The sequence below is a fragment of the Embiotoca jacksoni genome, unplaced genomic scaffold (assembly GCF_022577435.1).
Source record: "Embiotoca jacksoni isolate LCO1_2020_lvr unplaced genomic scaffold, fEmbJac1.0.p SCAF_24, whole genome shotgun sequence".
Taxonomy (NCBI): domain Eukaryota; kingdom Metazoa; phylum Chordata; class Actinopteri; family Embiotocidae; genus Embiotoca; species Embiotoca jacksoni.
Genome location: NW_027185375.1, coordinates 5,547,254 through 5,557,503, shown reverse-complemented (window position 1 = coordinate 5,557,503; position 10,250 = coordinate 5,547,254).

The window sequence follows — 10,250 nt, the reverse complement described above, 5'->3', positions numbered from 1 at the left end:
TTTTGTTCATATTTGGGACAACATGCTATAGTATGACTTTTTGTTCATATTTGGGACAACATGCTATAGTATGACTTTTTGACCATATTTGGGACGACATGCTATAGTATGACTTTTTGGTCATATTTGGGACGACATGCTATAGTATGACTTTTTGTTCATATTTGGGACAACATGCTATAGTATGACTTTTTGTTCATATTTGGGACAACATGCTATAGTATGACTTTTTGACCATATTTCTGACGACATGCTATAGTATGACTTTTTGGTCATATTTGGGACGACATGCTATAGTATGACTTTTTGTTCATATTTGGGACAACATGCTATAGTATGACTTTTTGGTCATATTTCTGACGACATGCTATAGTATGACTTTTTGGTCATATTTCTGACGACATGCTATAGTATGACTTTTTGTTCATATTTGGGACAACATGCTATAGTATGACTTTTTGACCATATTTGGGACGACATGCTATAGTATGACTTTTTGGTCATATTTCTGACGACATGCTATAGTATGACTTTTTGACCATATTTGGGACGACATGCTATAGTATGACTTTTTCATCATATTTGGGACGACATGCTATAGTATGACTTTTTGGTCATATTTGGGACGACATGCTATAGTATGACTTTTTGGTCATATTTCAGACGACATGCTATAGTATGACTTTTTGGTCATATTTGGGACGACATGCTATAGTATGACTTTTTGGTCATATTTGGGACGACATGCTATAGTATGACTTTTTGACCATATTTGGGACGACATGCTATAGTATGACTTTTTGGTCATATTTGGGACGACATGCTATAGTATGACTTTTTTGTCCATATTTCAGACGACATGCTATAGTATGACTTTTTGGTCATATTTCAGACGACATGCTATAGTATGACTTTTTGGTCATATTTCAGACGACATGCTATAGTATGACTTTTTGGTCATATTTCAGACGACATGCTATAGTTTGACTTTTTGTTCATATTTGGGACAACATGCTATAGTATGACTTTTTGTCCATATTTCAGACGACATGCTATAGTATGACTTTTTGGTCATATTTCAGACGACATGCTATAGTATGACTTTTTGGTCATATTTCAGACGACATGCTATAGTATGACTTTTTGGTCATATTTGGGACGACATGCTATAGTATGACTTTTTGTTCATATTTGGGACAACATGCTATAGTATGACTTTTTGGTCATATTTCTGACGACATGCTATAGTATGACTTTTTTGGTCATATTTCTGACGACATGCTATAGTATGACTTTTTGTTCATATTTGGGACAACATGCTATAGTATGACTTTTTGACCATATTTGGGACGACATGCTATAGTATGACTTTTTGGTCATATTTCTGACGACATGCTATAGTATGACTTTTTGGTCATATTTCAGACGACATGCTATAGTATGACTTTTTGTCCATATTTCAGACGACATGCTATAGTATGACTTTTTGGTCATATTTCAGACGACATGCTATAGTATGACTTTTTGGTCATATTTCGGACGACATGCTATAGTATGACTTTTTTGGTCATATTTGGGACGACATGCTATAGCATGACTTTTTGTCCATATTTGGGACGACATGCTATAGTATGACTTTTTGGTCATATTTCAGACGACATGCTATAGCATGACTTTTTGTCCATATTTCAGACGACATGCTATAGTTTGACTTTTTGGTCATATTTCTGACGACATACTATAGTATGACTTTTTGGTCATATTTCAGACGACATGCTATAGTATGACTTTTTGGTCATATTTGGGACGACATGCTATAGTATGACTTTTTGGTCATATTTCAGACGACATGCTATAGTATGACTTTTTGGTCATATTTCTGACGACATGCTATCGTATGACTTTTTGATCATATTTGGGACGACATGCTATAGTATGACTTTTTGGTCATATTTCAGATGACATGCTATCGTATGACTTTTTGGTCATATTTGGGACGACATGCTATAGTATGACTTTTTGATCATATTTGGGACGACATGCTATAGTATGACTTTTTGTTCATATTTGGGACAACATGCTATAGTATGACTTTTTGGTCATATTTCTGACGACATGCTATAGTATAACTTTTTGGTCATATTACTGACGACATGCTATAGTATGACTTTTTGTTCATATTTGGGACAACATGCTATAGTATGACTTTTTGACCATATTTGGGACGACATGCTATAGTATGACTTTTTGGTCATATTTCTGACGACATGCTATAGTATGACTTTTTGGTCATATTTGGGACGACATGCTATAGCATGACTTTTTGTCCATATTTGGGACGACATGCTACAGTATGACTTTTTGGTCATATTGGGACGACATGCTATAGTATGACTTTTTGGTCATATTTGGGACATCATGCTATAGTATGACTTTTTGACCATATTTGGGACGACATGCTATAGTATGACTTTTTGGTCATATTTGGGACGACATGCTATAGTATGACTTTTTGGTCATATTTGGGGACGACATGCTATAGTATGACTTTTTGATCATATTTGGGACGACATGCTATAGTATGACTTTTTTGGTCATATTTCTGACGACATGCTATAGTATGACTTTTTGGTCATATTTGGGACGACATGCTACAGTATGACTTTTTGGTCATATTTGGGACGACATGCTATAGTATGACTTTTTTGGTCATATTTGGGACATCATGCTATAGTATGACTTTTTGACCATATTTGGGACGACATGCTATAGTATGACTTTTTGGTCATATTTGGGACGACATGCTATAGTATGACTTTTTGGTCATATTTTGGGACGACATGCTATAGTATGACTTTTTGATCATATTTGGGACGACATGCTATAGTATGACTTTTTGGTCATATTTCTGACGACATGCTATAGTATGACTTTTTGGTCATATTTGGGACGACATGCTATAGTATGACTTTTTGGTCATATTTGGGACGACATGCTATAGTATGACTTTTTGGTCATATTTCTGACGACATGCTATAGTATGACTTTTTGGTCATATTTGGGGACGACATGCTATAGTATGACTTTTTGACCATATTTGGGACGACATGCTATAGTATGACTTTTTGGTCATATTTGGGACGACATGCTATAGTATGACTTTTTGTCCATATTTCAGACGACATGCTATAGTATGACTTTTTGGTCATATTTGGGACGACATGCTATAGTATGACTTTTTGGTCATATTTGGGACGACATGCTATAGTATGACTTTTTGATCATATTTGGGACGACATGCTATAGTATGACTTTTTGGTCATATTTCTGACGACATGCTATAGTATGACTTTTTGGTCATATTTGGGACGACATGCTATAGTATGACTTTTTGGTCATATTTGGGACGACATGCTATAGTATGACTTTTTGGTCATATTTCTGACGACATGCTATAGTATGACTTTTTGGTCATATTTGGGACGACATGCTATAGTATGACTTTTTGACCATATTTGGGACGACATGCTATAGTATGACTTTTTGGTCATATTTGGGACGACATGCTATAGTATGACTTTTTGGTCATATTTGGGACGACATGCTATAGTATGACTTTTTGTTCATATTTGGGACAACATGCTATAGTATGACTTTTTGTTCATATTTGGGACAACATGCTATAGTATGACTTTTTGACCATATTTGGGACGACATGCTATAGTATGACTTTTTGGTCATATTTGGGACGACATGCTATAGTATGACTTTTTGTTCATATTTTGGGACAACATGCTATAGTATGACTTTTTGTTCATATTTGGGACAACATGCTATAGTATGACTTTTTGACCATATTTCTGACGACATGCTATAGTATGACTTTTTGGTCATATTTGGGACGACATGCTATAGTATGACTTTTTGTTCATATTTGGGACAACATGCTATAGTATGACTTTTTGGTCATATTTCTGACGACATGCTATAGTATGACTTTTTGGTCATATTTCTGACGACATGCTATAGTATGACTTTTTGTTCATATTTGGGACAACATGCTATAGTATGACTTTTTGACCATATTTGGGACGACATGCTATAGTATGACTTTTTGGTCATATTTCTGACGACATGCTATAGTATGACTTTTTGACCATATTTGGGACGACATGCTATAGTATGACTTTTTCATCATATTTGGGACGACATGCTATAGTATGACTTTTTGGTCATATTTGGGACGACATGCTATAGTATGACTTTTTGGTCATATTTCAGACGACATGCTATAGTATGACTTTTTGGTCATATTTGGGACGACATGCTATAGTATGACTTTTTGGTCATATTTGGGACGACATGCTATAGTATGACTTTTTGACCATATTTGGGACGACATGCTATAGTATGACTTTTTGGTCATATTTGGGACGACATGCTATAGTATGACTTTTTGTCCATATTTCAGACGACATGCTATAGTATGACTTTTTGGTCATATTTCAGACGACATGCTATAGTATGACTTTTTGGTCATATTTCAGACGACATGCTATAGTATGACTTTTTGGTCATATTTCAGACGACATGCTATAGTTTGACTTTTTGACCATATTTGGGACGACATGCTATAGTATGACTTTTTGGTCATATTTCTGACGACATGCTATAGTATGACTTTTTGGTCATATTTGGGACGACATGCTATAGCATGACTTTTTGTCCATATTTGGGACGACATGCTACAGTATGACTTTTTGGTCATATTTGGGACGACATGCTATAGTATGACTTTTTGGTCATATTTGGGACATCATGCTATAGTATGACTTTTTGACCATATTTGGGACGACATGCTATAGTATGACTTTTTGGTCATATTTGGGACGACATGCTATAGTATGACTTTTTGGTCATATTTGGGACGACATGCTATAGTATGACTTTTTGATCATATTTGGGACGACATGCTATAGTATGACTTTTTGGTCATATTTCTGACGACATGCTATAGTATGACTTTTTGGTCATATTTGGGACGACATGCTACAGTATGACTTTTTGGTCATATTTGGGACGACATGCTATAGTATGACTTTTTGGTCATATTTGGGACATCATGCTATAGTATGACTTTTTGACCATATTTGGGACGACATGCTATAGTATGACTTTTTGGTCATATTTGGGACGACATGCTATAGTATGACTTTTTGGTCATATTTCTGACGACATGCTATAGTATGACTTTTTGGTCATATTTCTGACGACATGCTATAGTATGACTTTTTGGTCATATTTGGGACGACATGCTATAGTATGACTTTTTGTCCATATTTCAGACGACATGCTATAGTATGACTTTTTGGTCATATTTCAGAAGACATGCTATAGTATGACTTTTTGGTCATATTTCGGACGACATGCTATAGTATGACTTTTTGGTCATATTTGGGACGATATGCTATAGCATGACTTTTTGTCCATATTTGGGACGACATGCTATAGTATGACTTTTTGGTCATATTTCAGACGACATGCTATAGTATGACTTTTTGGTCATATTTCTGACGACATGCTATCGTATGACTTTTTGATCATATTTCAGACGACATGCTATAGCATGACTTTTTGTCCATATTTGGGACGACATGCTATAGTATGACTTTTTGGTCATATTTCTGACGACATGCTATAGTATGACTTTTTGGTCATATTTCTGACGACATGCTATAGTATGACTTTTTGTTCATATTTGGGACAACATGCTATAGTATGACTTTTTGACCATATTTGGGACGACATGCTATAGTATGACTTTTTGGTCATATTTCTGACGACATGCTATAGTATGACTTTTTGGTCATATTTGGGACGACATGCTATAGTATGACTTTTTGGTCATATTTGGGACGACATGCTATAGTATGACTTTTTGACCATATTTGGGACGACATGCTATAGTATGACTTTTTGGTCATATTTGGGACGACATGCTATAGTATGACTTTTTGTCCATATTTCAGACGACATGCTATAGTATGACTTTTTGGTCATATTTCAGACGACATGCTATAGTATGACTTTTTGGTCATATTTCGGACGACATGCTATAGTATGACTTTTTGGTCATATTTGGGACGACATGCTATAGCATGACTTTTTGTCCATATTTGGGACGACATGCTATAGTATGACTTTTTGGTCATATTTCAGACGACATGCTATAGTATGACTTTTTGGTCATATTTCAGACGACATGCTATAGTATGACTTTTTGGTCATATTTCTGACGACATGCTATCGTATGACTTTTTGATCATATTTCAGACGACATGCTATAGCATGACTTTTTGTCCATATTTGGGACGACATGCTATAGTATGACTTTTTGGTCATATTTCTGACGACATGCTATAGTATGACTTTTTGGTCATATTTCTGACGACATGCTATAGTATGACTTTTTGTTCATATTTGGGACAACATGCTATAGTATGACTTTTTGACCATATTTGGGACGACATGCTATAGTATGACTTTTTGACCATATTTGGGACGACATGCTATAGTATGACTTTTTCATCATATTTGGGACGACATGCTATAGTATGACTTTTTGGTCATATTTGGGACGACATGCTATAGCATGACTTTTTGTCCATATTTGGGACGACATGCTATAGTATGACTTTTTGGTCATATTTCAGACGACATGCTATAGTATGACTTTTTGGTCATATTTCTGACGACATGCTATCGTATGACTTTTTGATCATATTTCAGACGACATGCTATAGTATGACTTTTTGGTCATATTTCTGACGACATGCTATAGTATGACTTTTTGGTCATATTTCTGACGACATGCTATAGTATGACTTTTTGACCATATTTGGGACGACATGCTATAGTATGACTTTTTGGTCATATTTCTGACGACATGCTATAGTATGACTTTTTGGTCATATTTCTGACGACATGCTATAGTATGACTTTTTGACCATATTTGGGACGACATGCTATAGTATGACTTTTTGGTCATATTTCTGACGACATGCTATAGTATGACTTTTTGACCATATTTGGGACGACATGCTATAGTATGACTTTTTCATCATATTTGGGACGACATGCTATAGTATGACTTTTTGGTCATATTTCAGACGACATGCTATAGTATGACTTTTTGGTCATATTTGGGACGACATGCTATAGTATGACTTTTTGGTCATATTTGGGACGACATGCTATAGTATGACTTTTTGGTCATATTTGGGACGACATGCTATAGTATGACTTTTTGGTCATATTTGGGACGACATGCTATAGTATGACTTTTTGGTCATATTTCTGACGACATGCTATAGTATGACTTTTTGGTCATATTTGGGACGACATGCTATAGTATGACTTTTTGACCATATTTGGGACGACATGCTATAGTATGACTTTTTGGTCATATTTGGGACGACATGCTATAGTATGACTTTTTGTTCATATTTGGGACAACATGCTATAGTATGACTTTTTGGTCATATTTCTGACGACATGCTATAGTATGACTTTTTGGTCATATTTGGGACGACATGCTATAATATGACTTTTTGTTCATATTTGGGACAACATGCTATAGTATGACTTTTTGGTCATATTTCTGACGACATGCTATAGTATGACTTTTTGGTCATATTTCTGACGACATGCTATAGTATGACTTTTTGTTCATATTTGGGACGACATGCTATAGTATGACTTTTTGACCATATTTGGGACGACATGCTATAGTATGACTTTTTGGTCATATTTCTGACGACATGCTATAGTATGACTTTTTGGTCATATTTCTGACGACATGCTATAGCATGACTTTTTGGTCATATTTGGGACGACATGCTATAGTATGACTTTTTGGTCATATTTGGGACGACATGCCCAACCAAAATGTTCTGTTACAGCAAGTGCCAACACATTACATGTTGAGCCATGATTGGTAGATTGCATACAAGCCCCAGAATAAAGAAAATTAAAAACCTGGTCGATGTAGTAGACAAAACTTGAATCCAAAGTAAAGTCTGATTCATAACAACCACAAATACACAATCAAAGACGCACTGAGCACATCAGTTTTGCACTTTTTTTTCCCCCCAGCTTGTCACCACGTCCACAAGGTGGTGCTCTCAACAAATAAATTAGGCAACCCTCCTCAGTGGGACTTTTTGGTCATATTTGGGACGACATGCTATAGTATGACTTTTTGGTCATATTTCTGACGACATGCTATAGTATGACTTTTTGGTCATATTTGGGACGACATGCTATAGTATGACTTTTTGGTCATATTTGGGACGACATGCTATAGTATGACTTTTTGGTCATATTTGGGACGACATGCTATAGTATGACTTTTTGTCCATATTTGGGACGACATGCTATAGTATGACTTTTTGACCATATTTGGGACGACATGCTATAGTATGACTTTTTGGTCATATTTGGGACGACATGCTATAGTATGACTTTTTGGTCATATTTGGGACGACATGCTATAGTATGACTTTTTGGTCATATTTGGGACGACATGCTATAGTATGACTTTTTGGTCATATTTCGGACGACATCCTATAGTATGACTTTTTGGTCATATTTGGGACGACATGCTATAGTATGACTTTTTGGTCATATTTGGGACGACATGCTATAGTATGACTTTTTGGTCATATTTGGGACGACATGCTATAGTATGACTTTTTGATCATATTTGGGACGACATGCTATAGTATGACTTTTTGGTCATATTTCAGACGACATGCTATAGTATGACTTTTTGGTCATATTTCAGACGACATGCTATAGTATGACTTTTTGTTCATATTTGGGACAACATGCTATAGTATGACTTTTTGACCATATTTGGGACGTCATGCTATAGTATGACTTTTTGGTCATATTTGGGACGACATGCTATAGTATGACTTTTTGACCATATTTCTGACGACATGCTATAAGTATGACTTCCGTTCAAATTTTGTCAGGGAACACAATAGTGCAGTTGTCAGCGTTGTCGTCTCACAGTCTAAAGGTCCGTGGTTCGATCCCCGCCTGGGACTTTCTATGTGGAATTTGCATGTTCCTGCATAAGTAATAAGTAAATTTAAATATGTCGTCCAAAACATGGACGACTAACTTATGCATGTTATCATGCATGTAGTCCATGATGTAAAACAAACATCATGTAGTCGTAAATGTGACAAAGTCACACTCCAGGCAAGAACATGCAATCCTCCACAGACAGAGTCCCAAGCCCCTGATCGAACCCAGTACTTCCTGACTGTGAGATGACAACGCTAGCAACTGTAAAATTGTGGTCCCTTTACTGCATGTTTGTCTGACTTCTATAACTTATATGACTTTTAAACTTTTTTTAATGAAGACAGCAAGGTGGTGCAGTGGTTAGTGCTGTTGACTCCCAGTCAGATGGTTCCAGGTTCAATTCTTGCCGTTGACGTGGCTTTTCATTGAAGATGTTAAAATCATCCTTTCCAGGGCGGGTGTCGAACCTGCAACCTTCTGACTGGAAGGCAACAATGCCAACCACTGCACCGTTGATCCCACTTCTATAACATGTTTAAAAGTCATAGAAGTCATATAAGCATGCAATAAAGAGAGCAAAAGGGTTGTCATTTCACAATCAGGAGCTTCTAGGTTGGATAGGGGGCCTGGAACTTAGTGTGCAGAATTGCATGTTCTTCTTTGAATGTAATGTTTTACATTATGGACAACATGCATAAGTTATTCATCATTATTATGGATGACAAACTTTACTTTTAGGTTATTAGTTTTGCACATAGAAAGTCAAAGGCGGGACTCCCCTGGACCTTTAGACTGGGAGACGACAACGCTGACAGCTGCACCACTGTGTTGGCTTCCATTAATTGAACGGAAGTCATACTTATTAAATGTCGTAAAAAATTTAAAAAATATATATATCATGACTTTTTAACACATTTTGGACGACATGATATACGTAATCCTCGCTGTTGTAGCACATCATCTTTTACTAAAGGGATGATGATGCTGTGATGCTAACCCTGGCCCTACTATCTACTCAGGGGTGTCAAACTCATTTTAGTTAAGGGGCCACATACTGCCCACTTTGATCTCAAGTGGGCCAGACGAGTAAAATCATAGCATAATAACGCATACATAACAACAATATTTATCTTTGTTTAAATCATTGGTGAAGG